Below are 16582 nucleotides of genomic sequence, written 5' to 3'. Positions count from 1 at the left end.
TGGTAGAGTACCAGCCTTGAGCAAAAAATGCTAAGGGACAGTGTACAGGACCTGAGTTCAAGCCCTCATACTGGCACATGTGCACGTACAGAGAGAGAGAGAGAGAGAGAGAGAGAGAGAGAGAGAGACAGAGACAGAGACAGAGACAGAGACAGAGACAGAGAGAGACAGAGAGAGAGAGACAGAGACAGAGACAGAGACAGAGAGAGACAGAGACAGAGAGAGAGAGAGAGAGAAACCAAAACTCACACATGCTAAATACTATCAACACTATGCCCTACACAGCATGCAAGCTACCCACATCCTCAGCCTACTTGACATGGTCTCTAGATGATTACTCTGGACGATCACTTCTAGATTACTTGACCCTCATCCCATGCAAGTAAGTGCTATTCCAGTAGTTCTTATAGTTCTTACATTGTCTGTTCATTAAAAATCACTTCTGAATCTTTTTCCGCGTGCAGCTGGCTGCCTCCCTGGGCCGCAGCCTGTGGAGGCAGGGGCCCGGCTGCAGTGTGGGAGGAGCGTCTGGGGGTCAGCAGGGTCAGTGGCCCAGGCCAGGGCAGCAGGAGAAAGCACAGACTTTGGCGATCTCTCTTTTCCCAGCCCCTGGGATCTCTTCTAGTCCAGATCAGCTGTTTTTCAGCATCAGAGTTTTGGGGAGATTTGATCCTGCTACTTTCAGCTTCTTTCTTTGCTCTAAGCAAACTGTCCTCGGGTGTTCACCTGTCAGCCTGGTAAGCTCCCTGTACCCCTCTACTCCCAGCTGCCCTCCAGAATGGGGTGCAGCCAGGGAGAAGTCTGGGCTCCATCCAGGCCCTGCCACAGCCCCCTCCAAACTTTACTTTGTTTTTTTTTTTTAACAGACATAAATAATGCATGGTCATTGTAGCTGATACACTGGTTTCCCGGGGGCTCTAAGAAAGGAAAACAGAATATACTGGAAAACATATACTCAAATCACTGTTAGGCATAAATACAACACCAGGATGCGGTGACAAGCCTAAGCATTGTCCAGTGATATCTTCTCTCCCTTCTCTTGCCAACCGTACTCCCATTTTCTTTTGGGACATTCAGCTCTCTCCGGTCTTAGCCATATGTCTTGGATGTACTGACCTTACCTTACCTCTAGGGATGGGGCCCAACTGGTTTAAGTCCATAAGGATAAACCCTCCTCCTAGACACAATAATTGGTTAAGGCAATAACACGTGATTCAGTCTGAGCCAATGGAGAGGGTGTTTCCTTAAACATATGCAGAAGGTGTGTGATACCGGAAGGCATGATAATCCCTTACACAGTGTGAGGTCTGACACGATCATAGCTGCTTGCTAACACGAAGGGACTGAAACTGCCGGTGACCAGCATGTGACACATCAGATGAAGCCTACCCTGTGGGAGGGAGGTGGAGAGAAATGGTACCCAGGTGACCTCAGGAGCAACCTTTACCTGTTATCATCCCATCACCAGGCTTTGCGTTTCATGGGCACATGAATGTCTGCCACTATTTAAGTCAGTTGAGTTGGGTATTCTTATTTACACAGAGTCGCCATTCTTTCTCCTGCTACTCCTTCAACGTGTCCAACACTGGAGGCCTCTGCTACCGAGGGCAAAAGGGGAGAGGAAGGAAGAAGCGAGGAGAAAATGGGAAAAGCAAGCATGCAGATTTCACGTCTTGCTAGCTGCTCTGGACAGAGGTCCAGCGGGGGAGGCACAGAACCGTGAGCCAAAGTCAGTCACAGGGTTACTTGGAGATGTCAATGGTCTGTGCTTTGCCTTCTCCCACAGATAATCAAGAGTTGGCTGGCAGGCTACGCGCACTGAATGCAGCCAAGGACAGATCACTGCTCCGGAGGCCTGAGCCTCTCCACAGCATGTGTTCAGAAGAAGCCCCAGAGCTGGGGGCAGAGGCCGCCTTGAATTAACAACCCATCTGGAAGTCAGGAGCCACTTTGAAAACAGCAGGCCAGCAGTCTGCACCTTGCCCTCACCCTACAGCTCTAGACACCTCAATTCTGCCCCAAGGGCCCAGATGGCCAGATGGGGGTTGGGGAAGGGAAGCCAGCGGGATAGACTCCAGGAACCTAGCAGGATTTGAAGTCAGGAAGATGAAGCAGCTCTCTGCAGCACAGGCAAGCAACTGGAGACCAAGCACAGGTGGCTCACACCTATAATCCTAGCTACTCAGGAGGCTGAGATCTGAGGAGTGAGGTTCAAAAACCAGGTTGGTTAGACAAATCCAAGAGATTTTCCATCTCCAATCAACCAACAAAAAGCCAGAAAGGAAGTATGGCTCAAGTGGTAAAATGCTAGCTTTGAGCAAAAAAGTTAAGAGACAGCACCGAGGGCCTTAGTTCAAGCCCAGCACACACACAGACACACAGACACACAGACACATACACACAGACACAGACACACACAGACACACAGGCACACACACACACACACACCACACACACACACACACACACACACACACACACACACACACACACACACACACACACACACACACACACACACACACACACACACACACACACACACACACACACACACACACACACACACACACACACTCGAAGCTGGAGCGAATTGGAGCCACCTGCAATTGTTCTCAACCCAAGAGTATAGCCTGGGAGCCAATCAACAAACCAGCCACGGATTGGGCCAGTGAGGGGCAACCAAGCCAACTGCCTGCACCTGGCCTTCCAAGGTACTTAACCCAGCAGCTGTCAGCTATGAGACAGTAATTACCAGGGCATGTCCTCAAGGCACAGAGCCCAGCCGCCAAGCACCAGCTCCAACACAATCCAGCTACTGCTCTCTAGGAGTCTTGGAGTCTCAGTTTTCTCGTCTCTCTGGGGAGTGGGGTGGTATCTGGGAGATGGGATGATAAAAGAGCTCCTGCCCTTAGCTCGGGGCTTGGATCCAGTCAGGGCCTGGCTCAATATCAAGTGGTTAGCAGGGAGAAAAGGAGCCGGGCACCACTGCAGAGCAGCCCCCTCTTGCTAACACACAGCACTTGGTGTCAGCGGGTGTGGTAGAGTACCGGGCTCCCAGCTAGAGGAGCAGATGGCAAAGAGAGCAGGTTGTCGGCCTCCAGCTCAGGGAAGACGTGTCTGACAGGTAAGGCAACTACAGGTGAGTCCTGTGGATATGAGGCTGGTGATTTCACTGGGTAGTGTGAAGTGGGCCTCTACCAGGGCTGGGCAGAGCCTAGATGAACAAGGGGGACAGATGGAGGCAGCTGTAGCCTGGCATTGCAGAGTGGGGTCACGGAGCCTCCATGACATGGGCCATCAGTAAGTCAAAGGGAAAGTCAAAGGGCTAAGTTTCTGCCTCTATTTGTATGTTTCAGAATTCCCTTGACCAAAGACCTTTGCCTTTATGTTTCTGTATTTAACGTGTGTGTGTGTGTGTGTGTGTGTGTGTGTGTGTGTGTGTGTGTGTGTGTGTGTGTGTGTGTGTGTTCTGGTACTGAGATTTGAACTCAGAGCCTCATATTCTTGCTTAGCTTTTCACTCAAGGCTGGCACTCTACCACCTGAGGAACACCTCCATTTCTGGCTTTTTGCTGGTTTGTTGGAGATAAGAGTCTCTTGGATCTGTCTGCCCCAGCTGGCTTTGAAACAAGATCCTCAGATCTCAGCCTCCTGAGTAGTAGCAGTGCTATATCTTTCCAGGGGCACAATTAGTGAGAAAAGAGCGAGGACCCCCCTCCCTGCTCCCTGGGACGCGAGTGCCATGACCTCTGATTGGCCTGCCTTGGTTGTGTGACCACCTGCAACATCTCATTAGCTTAATCTAAGTCATGTGGCTCCCCTGGAGCCAGACATCGAATCACAGAGAGAAGTGGGCCTTCCCCCTGCCCCCCAGGATGCAAGTTGGGTGCCACACTCCCTCCCAACAAAAGCTTGCAGTATTTGAAGAAGGCAGAAGAGGATTATTGTATGAGAAGAAAAAGGTCTGCTTTCTTCAACCTTCACATGTGTAAGTTGCTCATCTCTGCAACTGCTAAGCTGCTGCTAAGCTGCTTCCGAGTTCAGAGTTCAGGCTCAGAGCAATTCATCCACTGCCCCAGGCCCTCGTCATCGGCTCACCCTTCACAGGGGTGTGCTGAGCGTGAACAAAGGGGGAGGCCTAGGAAGTGTGTCAGCCCCAGTCAGTATCAGTTGCAGTTGGTCTTCCTGGATCTTCCTGGAGAGGAAGATCCTTCTCCAGCTCCAGCTGTCAGATCAGCGCTGGGCTCTGGGCTCAAAGCTTTCCAGAGGAAGAAGGCAACGAGACACCAGCAATCTGGTGGGCACACAAGAGCTTTCTGGCCTCCTCTTGAGAAGAGGCAGCTGTGAGTGGAGGAACAGGAAAGCCAGGCTGGGGGCAGGCAGACCTGAGGGCACGAAACGGCCCACTGATGTCAGGCAATGCCTAAGGAGCCTTCATACCCCAGCGAAGGAGAAAAAAGGCACAGCATCTGTTCTTCCTAGCTTTGTCTCCCAGGAGAGGCCATCCCAAACACCATCCAAATAAGGCCTCAAGCTGCGTGGAGCTAGCGTGCCGCGTGTTTATATAGATTAGAACATCTCTGTTGACTCTCGAGGCTTTGCAGTTCATCAAAGTTTAATGTTCTGTTTCACGATGTTCCTTGCCATCTCTGAGTGGTTCTGTGAGCTCTTACAAGGGAAACTTCCCCCTTCAGGGTACATTTCCCCTGCCCTGAGCCAACAGAGCCCTTGCTGCTAAGGGCATCTGCTCTGTTTGCTTTTGAGCAGCACAGATGTGAAGAGTGGCCAAGTCGCAGCTTTTGTTCTGCTCATCTGGCAGCTGGGGCCGCCCGCTCATGCAACAGCTGCAAGAAAACGGGGCCCTGAGAAGGGAGAAAGGAGAAATGCGCCAGAAATGAGGCCCAGGACAAGATGCCCGCATGCAGAGGCCTCTCAGAATTGAGTGTGTGTGCGTGTTTGTGAGACAGACAGACACAGAGACAGAGGGGGAGGGAGGGAGGGAGAGACAGAGAGAGAGAGAGAGAGAGAGAGAGAGAGAGAGAGAGAGAGAGAGAGAGAGAGAGTGTACTGGGGCTTGAATTTGGGGCTGAGCCTTAGTTTCTTTGCTTAAGGCTGGTGCTCAGCCACTTGAGCCACAGCCCCACTTCTGGCTTTTTCGTGGTTAATTGGAAACTAGAATCTCAAGGACTTTCCTTCCTGAGCTGGCTTCAACCCCAAATTCTCAGCTCTCAGTCTTCTGTGTAGCTAGGATTACAGATGTGAGCCACCAGCTCCCGGCATTGGATGTGGATAGGGATAGGGCACTCACTCCAGCCAGTGTGAGGCCAACAGGACACATGGAGCTCACTCGCCTGCATTTGCCAGGCTGTGCTCAGTAGGAGGCTGGCGGCTGGGGAAGGAAGACCTGGCTGGATGGGGAATATTCTAAATTGCAAAGAGGGCTCAAACATCCTTTATCAGAGGACTAGGCCAGCATTTTTTTTTTTTTTTTGTCAGTTGTGGGGCTTGAATTCAGGGCCTGGGTGCTGTTGTTGAGTTCTTTTTGTTGAAGCCTAGCATTCTACCACTTTGAGCCATAGCACCACTTCCGGTTTTCTGCTGATTCATTGGAGATAAGAATCTCATGGACTTTCCTGCCCAGGTTGGCTTTGAACTGCGATCCTCAGATCTCAGCCTTCTGAGTAGCCAGTGTTACAGGCATGAGCTACCTGCACCCTGTAAGGCCAGTGTCTTTACTATACATACTTAGCTATGACCTAAGCTGATTGTTGAGGGTAAACCTGCAGATACTTCTTGTGCACCAGTGGGTTTCTTACCCCTGCAAAAACACAGATCAGGCATTCAAGCGATGTGAGTCTACTGGATGATTATCTCAAACCTTCCATGGACTAAGTAACAGAACACATACATGAATGCAGACCCAAACCCAATCACGTCCTATGTAGCTGCTCCCACGTGATGACACTCATGTGCTCCCTGTTTCCATCTCTAACACCTCAGTCCTCCCTCCCCAGCATCAGCTAATCCTGTCAGTATTTAAGTCTATCAGGCCACCTCTGGTACCCAGAACTCACCAATGGCTTTTCATCTCCCAAGAGTGACAGCCAACGTCTTTCCAGTGTCTGGGAGACCAGGGCCCTGCATGACTTACAATTAATCCACATTACAGATGCTCCTCCAATACTGGGTGCCAGTGGCTCATACCTGTAATCCTAGCTACTCAGGAGGCTGAGATCTGAGAATCAAGGTTCAAGACCAGCCCAGGGAAGGAAAGTAACAGCCCTGTTGCTGTTATATACAACAGACTTGAAGCTTTTTTATTTTTAATGTTTTCCATCCTGGGGTTGAACTCTGGGCCTGGGCGCTGTCCCTGAGCTTTTGTGCTCAAGGCTCTTGCTCTGCCACTTGAGCCACACCTTCATTTCTCGCTTTTTGTGGTTAATTGGAGAGAAGAGTCTCAAGGACTTTCCTGACCAAGTTGGCTTCAAACCACAATCCTCAGTTCTCAGCTTCCTGAGTAGCTAGAATTACAGGTGTGAGCCACTGGCATCCAGATTACAATTATTTTTATCAACTACTATATTTCAGTTGGTGGCAATATATAGCCATTAATAGCCCCCCCACTAAAAAGTGGTTTACTATTAAAAAGATTCAAAAGGTACTATTATTACAAATATTGAAACAGAAGATATACTTTTTATCATTCAACTTCAAAGGTTTATATATAACCAATGTCTATAAAACAAAATAAAAATTTTCGTGCGAGTATTGGGGCTTGAACTCAAGAGGAGGGCACTGTACCTTAGCATTTCTGCTTAAGGGTAGCACTCTACCACTTGAACCACAGCTTCACATCTGGCTCTTTGTTGTACAATGGGAGATTCACAAAGTTTCAGCCTGAACTGACTTAGAATCGTGATGCTCAGATCTCAGCCTCCTGAGGACCTACTATTTCAGGCATGAGCCACCAGTGTGCAGCCTCGATGAGTCTATAATCCCTTTCCTCCTCTAACTGTCCTACACACATCTTTTACAGACAGGTCACATCAATAGGGAAATAAACCCTCAGATTCTTGGACTGGGGATGTGGTTCGAGTGGAACAGTGCTTGTCTATCAAGTACAAGGCCCACAACACCACAAAATAAAATTAAATGTCAAGTTCTGTCTATCCAGCTTCCCTGCCCTGGTTTGTCACTGTTGGGCGGGTATATTTCCCTCCATCGAAATTTAATCCCCATGAAAGGTATGAAAAATGGAAACATGTCAGGCACCAGTGGCTCAAGCCTGTAAGCCTATCTACTCAGGAGGCTGAGATCTGAAGATCATGGTTCCAAGCCAGCCCAGGCAGGAAAGTCTGTGAAACTCCTATCTCCAATTAATCTCCAAAAGGCCAGAAGTGGAGCGGTGGCTTAAGTGGTAGAACACTAACTTTGAGCAGAAAAGTCTAAGGACAGAACCTAGGCCCTGAGTTTAAGCCCCAGGACTGACACCAAAAAAAGGGGGCAACAATCAGAGTATGGTGTTTAGAAGTGAGCCTCTTGAAAGTGATTAGGATCAGATAAAATCCCTAGCATGAAGCCGTCATGTTGAATAGTGGTCACTAAATAAGGAGACCAGGAGGCACACAGATCTCTTGCCATGTGATCATCCCCTTGGGCTCTGCTAGCATGTGAAGAAGCCATCACCAAATGAAGCCTTTGACCAGAGTCCTCACCAGTAGAGGCCAAAACAAGGCTCCTTTCATTAAAGGGTACCTGGTTACTATCGATGGAAAATGAACTCATGCCTTCCTTCCCTCCTTCCCCTGGCTTATCCCCTCCCCCCCCCTTTAATGCAATCATTGACATTTTCCCCATTTCATTTCATTTCCTGGTCTCACTGGTACCTCCCAGCTTATCAAGGCCAACGGAAAGTGTTTGGAAATTGTACAACTATGGCTGAGTGTCTTCATTGAGAAAAACATTCAACTTTTAAACTCTGCTAGAGTGGGTGGAGTGATTACAGAATTCTGTAGTCCTCTGGTGTGTTAAAACCCCCACAACTGCTACTAGATTAAGATAGGGTCAAACAGGTAGAGACAATCTAAGTAGGAGGGTTGGGTGACTTTAAGATCAATTGTTCACCACCCCACCCAAAGCAAACATGAAACTCTTCTGAGAACCTCTTCCTTTCAGTGTTCTACAAATGCACTAACCCTTTCTGAGCTCCAATGCAAATATCTTTTCTAGCATATCAACATTCACTCTGTAATTGTCCACATAAGCTCTTTTGAGTTGGGGACAGATTTAGTTAAATAATACACTATTGGGACCTCCTAAAAGGCTAGGTAAGGAGAAATAGCACGAGTCAAATACTATTAATCTATTTCTTATTTCAATTTTTTTTAACCATTTATAAATATAAAAAGTCATGCCTGCCATCTCAAATTACATGGGAGGCTAAAATCTGGAGGACTGAAGTGTGAGGCCAGCTCCTGCAGAAAAGTTTGTAAGATCAACTTCTCAACCCATAGCTGGGCTTACCTGTCCCAAGCTATGTAGGAGACTGTGATTGGATGGATCAAACTTCTAGATTAGTCTAGGCAGAACCAGCCGCAAGACTCTTTCTCCACTAAGGGGAGCTAGATGCAGTGGCATTCACTTGTGATTCCAGAAATGACAGGATGCCTAAAAGTAGATATGTCTTCTCTCACCTGAGTGAGAAAGTGTCACCCTACTTAACAATCACCAGTGCAAAAGAGCTAGAAGTGTGGCTCAATAGTACCATACCAGCCAAGCAAGAGCAAAACTCTGAGTTCAAATCCCAGTACCACCAAAAATATAGAAACACAAATAAACAATGGTAATAATAAAAGAAAAATAAATGTAATAGCTCAACAGAAGCCAGGTACTGATGGCTCACACCTGTGATCCTAGCTACTCAGGAGGCTGGAATCAAAGCCAGTGCAGGCAGGAAAGTCCATGAAGTCTTTTTCTTCAATTACTACCACCAAAACTCTTGAAGTGGATATGTGGCTCAAGTGGTAGAGCACCAGGCCTGAGCAAAAAAACTAAGGGATGGCAGCTAGGCCCTGAGTTCAAGTATAAATACTGGCGCGCATGCGCGCACACACACACACACACACACACACACACACACACACACACACACACACACACACACACACACACACACACACACACACACACACAGAGCTTATGATGCAAACTATGGAGACAAGGACATCAATGGTTACAGGAATACAATCTAAGGTCCTAGGAAGTTACCCTCTTGGTCCACACCAGAGCCACAATGACACTAGTGAAAAAGCTTGTCACGTTTTGCTCTGGTCCTCTCCCACATGCAGACACAGCACTAGATCAAAGTAAATAGTGCAATAATGTCTTTAGGTGTAACAATGTATTTGCTAATCCTCATTTACAGACATCCTGACAATGAAAAACTTGTTCCCCCATCTGACCAGCTCTTGAGAACAATCCCGAAGATTTCCTGTAATGAAAGGGACTAAAAATACTTTTTGATGATGGGGAGAGAAGTTGAGCAATGCTGCAGAACACGGAAGTGATACCAGCTCGTACCCAAGCTAGGCAGCCAGCAGCCCACCTGCCTGTGACCTCCAACCTTGCCCCAAGACTCAGCACATTTGAGGGTTGTTTTTTTTCCCCAGGAGGCCACATGCTATCTTTAAGTTGGCATGATACATCTAATTTTATAGAGAAAAAAGTTTAGTGGTCCATGACTAATGCTAAATGAGTGCACACAATGTTGCCAGCAAAGCCAGCCTAAAATAGCCTTACTTTCTTTTCTTTGTAACCTTTTGAATCTTTCCATGCATGAATAATATTCATTGTTTCCGAGTCTCAGCAGTGACTAGCCAGGCACTGGTAGCTCATGCCTGTAATCTTAGCTACTTGAGAGGTTGAGATCTGAAGATGGAGGTTCAAAGCCAGCCCAGCAGAAAAGTCCCTCAGATTCTTATCTCCAACTAACCAGAAAAAAGACAAAGTGTAGCTGTGGCTCAAGTGCTAGCCTTGAGTGAAAAAGCCAAGTGAGAGAGTGAAATCTTGAATTCAAGCCCCAGTACTGGCACACACATAAACACACACACCTGCCATATTCACAGCCAAGTTATTGCAACCAGATATATTCCATGTGCTATGGTTCTATTATGAGATGGTCATGTGTTTTGGCTTATTCTCACATCCACTTTGTAGGGCATGGTCACTATGTCCCTTACCCCTTTTACAGATGAAGAAACTGAGGCACAGGGAGATGAAGGAGAGATCTGAGATCCTAGCACCAACTAGTGATGTCCTTCAAACACCCAATACCTTGATCCTCCCACCTCCTCTCCCCTCCACTCCTGCCTTGGAATTCCATTTTACTCTCCATGTAGAGTGTGAAGAACCTTCCCTTTACTTTGCAAATAAGTTTTTCCTCTTTTCCTGTCTGGAAAGGTAGCTAGGCGGCCAATTCAGTGAGCAATTCCATGATTTAAGAACAAACATGTAGTATGGCTGAGTCTCTTTGGATGGTGAAATAAGTAGGATACAAATGAATTTACTGGGTCTGACACCTCTTGAAGCCAAACTGGGAGCAGAAGGGATCCCCAGGAACACATGAGAGACTAACAATAACATACTATTCAAGGGTGTCAATTACATGCCAAAAAAAACTACAGTGAGGTAAAGATAGGATTCAGGAGAAATAGAGCTAATAAATAAATGATGTGATAAAATATTATCATTTTTTCCTTTTAATGTCCCAACCCTGTGGAATATTATCTCCCCCCCCTTCCTTCTCCCTGCCCCCCCCCGACCCCAAGCATGATTGAACTCAGGAGTGGCTATGTAACTTGTGTTGGCCCATGAAATGCAGACAAGAGTTGACGCACGTCTCCCAATTTGCGGTTTTACCATCTGTCTTTTTCATCTGTCACTATAGGCTGGCCATGTTCCAGAGAGAGAGAGAGAATTGTCAGGGTGGGTGGAGGGGGGTCCTGGATCCCAGACAGAGCTGGGGAAACCAATCTTAATAAATGTTAGGAGCTTGCGGTTTTCCACTTGTTGTTACAGCAGCCTGCCTAACCTCTCCTGACTGGTAAGCTTGCATAATATCCTGTAGCCGGAACTTGGCAGTACTATAATTGTTCACTCCTAACATGTAGCAAATACTTTGCAATATGTGATCTCTGCAAAGTGATTTATGAATAGTACCTTTTATTTTATTTTTCTTGCCAGTCGAGGGGTCTGAACACTGGGTCTGGATGCTGTCCCTCAGCTCTTCAGCTCAAGGCTAATGCTCTACCGCTTGAGCCACAGCACCACTTCTGGCTTTTTCTGCTTATGTGGTGCTGAGGAATTGAATCCAGGGCCTCGTGCATGCAAGGCAAGCGCTCTACCACTGAGCCACCTTCCCAGCCCCATGAATAGTACCTTTAGTCATACAGTTTGACCTTATGACTTGTTTGTATAGTTCTTGCTTATCCCAATGTTTGAAGTAAGGATTGGCATAGCCTGTTTTCTGTTGTTGGTTTTTGTTGTTGTTTTTTCAGTCATGGGCACTGACCCTCAGTTCTTCAGCTCAAGACTAGGGCTCTACCACTTGAGCCACAGTGCCACTTCCAGTTTTCTGTTGGTTTATTGGCGATAAGAGTCTCACGGACTTTCCAGCCCAGGCTGGCTTTGAACTAAGATCCTCAGACCTCAGCCCCCTGAAGTAGCTAGGATTACAGGCATGAGCCACCGATGCCTGGCTTGGCATAGTTTTTTTCTGTTGCTATAACACTGTACCTGAGACTAGATAATTTGTGAACAGAAGTTTATGTGGCTTTTGGTTCTGGAATCAGGGTCTTGTGCTATATTGTAACATGACACAGGATCACATAGTAAGGCCTAGCAGGCAATCCAGTTGGATCTCTTTTCTCCTCCCTATAAAGCCATCAATGCCATCTAGGGGCCCCACCCTATGACCTTCAAATCCTTAGGACTCCCCAAAGACCCTGTATTAGTCAGCTTTGATGTCTCTCTGACTGAGAAAAGCAACTTAACGATGTTGCTCATCATTTCGGGGATATCACTTCATCATGGCAGAGGAAGGCGTGGCAGATAGAGCAGTTCACATCAGAGAAAGGGACATTCAAGAAGGGGCTAGGGCAAGAGAGAGCCCCAAGACAAGTCTCTTCTTGGTGACCTACTTCCTCTAAAAAGGTCACACCTCCTACCTTTCCTTATCATAGGCATCTACTAAAAGGGTCCACACATTCACTAGGTCAAAGCCCTAAGGATTCAATCACTTCTGAAAAGCCTATAACCTGGCAACCACATACCCAGTAGATAAGCCCAGGGAGGATTAATCCATATTCAAACTCAAACTGGTCCCCACCTCCAAAATAGGAATTTGGGGATTGATTTGTGGTAGGTACATCTGAGTCATCACATGAGCATTTCAGTTAACACAGATCTAGGACTTGAACCCAGATGGCTCTGTTTCCATACCTTAAGCTCTTCATGTGGAATCCTTGTTCACTGACCAAGGACACAGAGCTTGAAGAATTTAGTGGAGTAGAATGCATGCAATAACCCCTGTGAGACCATTAGGTGGTATTTATGCCCAGCTTCCCTGAGAACACCCTGTTCATGTCTTTCCTCAGTTAAGAGTTGTTGGCCATAGTTCTTAGCCTTTCTTATTGGTTGACAAATGGAGATGCAAAGACTCCCAGTCTGTGGGTAGAGCCACCTAGAGCTTGGAGAAATAACAATAGAAAATCCTGGATATGACAGAGATCCAAGTCCAACTTCTGGCTTTGTCATTGGCTGGATCTAGCACCCTGAGCCCATTGCTTCCTTTCTGCTCCTGTAAAACAGAATAAATAAGATAATGATGCCACTTGATGAGTTATTTGGGAGAGAAAATGTGGTCAGTCTGACAAGTATCTTGGCTAGGGCCAAGCGCAAAATAGATTCCTGGGAAATGTACATAGTAAATGTTGAGGATTTACTGAGAAAGTATGTGCAAGCGTGCTTTTCTCACGGTCTTGCTCTTTCTCCTTATTCCCTAAACCTTCTGTGTTCGGTGTAAAGAGGCTGCTGAGCTCCTGGGTTCATATATTTCCTGATCTGACTTAAACCTGAAAACATATTCTCCCCCCTGGAATATAGCTTGGGAATGGCGATGGAAGTTTGAAAACAACACTAGGCTTGAAGATTATTAAGCGTTAAATAAACCATGAGCTGGCCTTGGGAGCCATTTTTTTTCCTTGAAATATCAATTAGGGGGAAATGCAAACAACTTTAAACACTATGAACCGCTGTTGAAAGTATGAAGCTCAACCTTTTAGAAGGGAGAGGTAAATACGTGTATGTGCATGCTTATCTCAATCATCTACTTAATATGTATTTACTGTGGTCATAAAACAAAATTATGTCTTTCTTGAATGCAGTGAAAATATGGCAGTGTTTGAATGAAACTTCTTTCCTCTGTTCCTTCATTGCAGTAACCTAGAGATCTCTTCTCCTTGGACCATTTCCAACCAAATCTTACAAACATGAAGCATTTTCTCAGTGACCAGCACAACAACTTTTCAATCTTCCTTTGGGTCACTGGGATTTCAAAGTCTCCAGGGCTTTTGAGAAGTAGAAGCAGGAGGTTCAAGGCTCAGTCTCAGATCCATGTTTTCTGGGCCACCTAACTCCTTACCTTTTGCCTAAGAAGGTAAAGTTAAGGGAGGTTTTTCAAACATAAAAGTCCTTTCATAATGGAAGGTTGGTCAGGATTAGAAAGCCCTTGGTTACTGTAATGAAGGTATACAAGGAAGAGGTTCTATTCAAACTCTGCCATATTCTTTTTTCTCCGTTCACAAATTTGGCCAAGTAGAGAAGAAAGCATGATGTGGCTCTCTCACCATTTCATCCACATTTTATCCTCTCTCCTGGAGGGAAACAAATAACACCACGGCCAAGAGGGCAGTAGCAAAGCCCAAGAAAATGCACAGAAACCAGCTTACATGCTTTACTTGGGGGCCGATTTTCTTCAACTGTGAATCAAAAATCATGATTCCTAATCAACAGAATGTTGCAAACATTACAGTTCTTATATCATACAACCTAGGGCCGGTTTTTGTTGTTGTTGTTATTCATCTACTTGCTGACACTATAACAAAATACCTTGAGACACTTAACAAAGAGAAAAGGTTTATTTTGATGGCTGGCCGATGCTGTTAGGCCTCAAATAGGGGTGCCAGATGTCAGGGGGCTCATGGTGGAGCAAAATGTTTACTATATGACCAGGAAGCAAAAGACACTGGAAAATTCAATTGTGAGCTGTAGTTCTTTGACTCTAAAATAGGACTGATCCTTCCCACTTCAGAGTTTGCAATAATTAGACATATTGTACAGAAGAAAAGAAGACCTGCTTTATAGTAAGTGATCACAAAATGACCAATGTTGTTGTTAGTAGAGTCTGATATGGTTCTCACCTTAAAGGTGCCTTGGAGGTCCTGGGATGGTGTTAATGGAAGGTAGAGGAGCCCATCAATTGTGAGGCTAATAGGAGGTCATTGGGTCACTGGTGTTGGCACTTGAGAGGAAGCATGGGCCCTGGCTCCTTCCTTTTACTTCTCGGCCAAGAGATGAGCAGCTCTGCTCCACCGTGTGCTCCAGCCACGTGTGCAGCCTTGGCACAGGCCCCAGAACAACGGGCTGAAGAATCAGAGACCAAAACCTCCAAAAGATGAGTCAAAAGAAACCTTTTCTCTAAGTGGATATCTCAGGTATTTGTTATAATTTTGGAAAACTAACACAGAATCAAATGTCAAGTTGGAGATCTGATTCTATGACTATTGGCTGAGCAAGAATTGCATGTGAAAAAAATCAATACATTGAGTCTCAAGCATCAGGTTTAAAGACTTTTCTAGTTCTTTTACTATTTCTGTACTTCATCTTTACTCAGAAAAAAATAGAAATCTGATTCAAATGAAATCTTGGTACAAATGACTTTTGTTGCTCTAACCTTATTTGCTAATCAAGGAAAACAAAAAAAAGACTTTTAAAGTTTGATTAAACTTTAAAAAATAGTTGAAGAAAAAGACCAGTTCACCTTAGAGTGGAATAAATTGCAAAAAAAAAAAAAATGGTGATAAATTTCTGCAATCTCTGTGTGATGTTGTTCTACCTCTCATCAAGAGAGCATCTGTCTCTCAACCCCTTGACTGTAGGCTTGGTTATGTGATTTTTTTTTTTTTTTTTAGGACAACAGCAAGTATGATCAAAGTAGAAGTCTGCTAGGGCCTGCTTTAAAACCACCAAGTTACAAGTTTTACTTGAAGATAGGCAGTAACAACAGGTTTTCTAGGAGAAAGTCCTCACTTTCTGTCATGTAAGTAAAATAGTTTTGAACAATAAGCCACAACAGAGTTGCTAGATAGCAGAATGATCCCAACTGAAGCCAACAGATGAACCTCTTAGCTGAGCCCAGCCCCAAGTTGCTGGCCTACAGAATCAGGAGCAAGTAAGTCCAGTTGTGAGGGGTTTGTTGGGCACCAAAAAGAAAACTCATGCCCAATATCAACAACAAGGAATCATACGGAAGCCTCTCCGTTCACAAGAAATCCTCGTTCTCTGAGCACTACTTCTTAAGTCATGAGTATGGGTTTCCACAGCCCTGCTTCTTCAGAGATCGTTGTTGCTTGGTTAAAGGTGAACTTGGTCTAAGGTCACACTAATAATATTCCTTCTGACATTATGGCGGTGTTCCAGATGGCTGGTCTGTGGACTCTATGGCTGAGAATCAGGTGATGGGTTCTGCTCAAGTCCTGGCTATTCTACAGTTCTTCATATTCCATTTACCCGCAGGTAAATTCCATTTGCCGCTCATTAGCCAGAGTTGACTTCTGTTGCCTGTACTCCTACCACCATTATGGATGAAGAAAGTCCTCAAGAGGAGCTCTGTCCTGTCAGTGAGGATGCACAGGGCACCAGAAGGAGAGAACAGAAGCTACCAACCTTGCCCTCGTGGCAGTTCCAGTGCCAGAGTCCTCCTGGCTCAAGTTCCGGCCGACTTTCCTCCTTTATGTGCAGACTTGGCAATTAAATAGAGTTCCACCAACACAGTCAAGTCTCAATTATTGCTAGTTAGCTTGAATTCTAAAGCCATCTGGCATACTGGGTTCTTCCAGGGAAAACCCACAGGGAGATTTGGTTCTTCACTCCTCACCTAAAGCCATTCAGAGCCTTGAAAAGAGGAGGAACTAAAAGTAACTACTCTTCCTGAACATACCACAGCCCCAAAGAAATGGAGTACATTTTGCTTGTGGCTTTTCAAAAACAGTGTCTCTGTCTCTGTGTCTCTGTCTCTGTCTCTGTCTCTCTCTCTTTCTCCCTCCCTCCCTCTCTCTCTCTCTCTCTCTTTCTCCCTCCCTCCCTCTCTACCTCCCCCTCCCTCCCCCTCCCTCCTTCTCCCTCTCCCTCCCTCCCTCTCCGTCTCCCTTTTCCTCTCCCTCTCCCTTCACTTTCTTTCTCTCCTACTGTTTGGACTCAAGGTCTTATGGCTGCTAAGCAGATACCCTACGACCTGAGCTGTG

This window comes from Dipodomys merriami, unplaced genomic scaffold (genome assembly GCF_024711535.1).
Source record: "Dipodomys merriami isolate MVZ:Mamm:240054 unplaced genomic scaffold, mDipMer1.0.p SCAF_9, whole genome shotgun sequence".
Taxonomy (NCBI): domain Eukaryota; kingdom Metazoa; phylum Chordata; class Mammalia; order Rodentia; family Heteromyidae; genus Dipodomys; species Dipodomys merriami.
Note: the sequence above shows the minus strand (reverse complement) of the source record.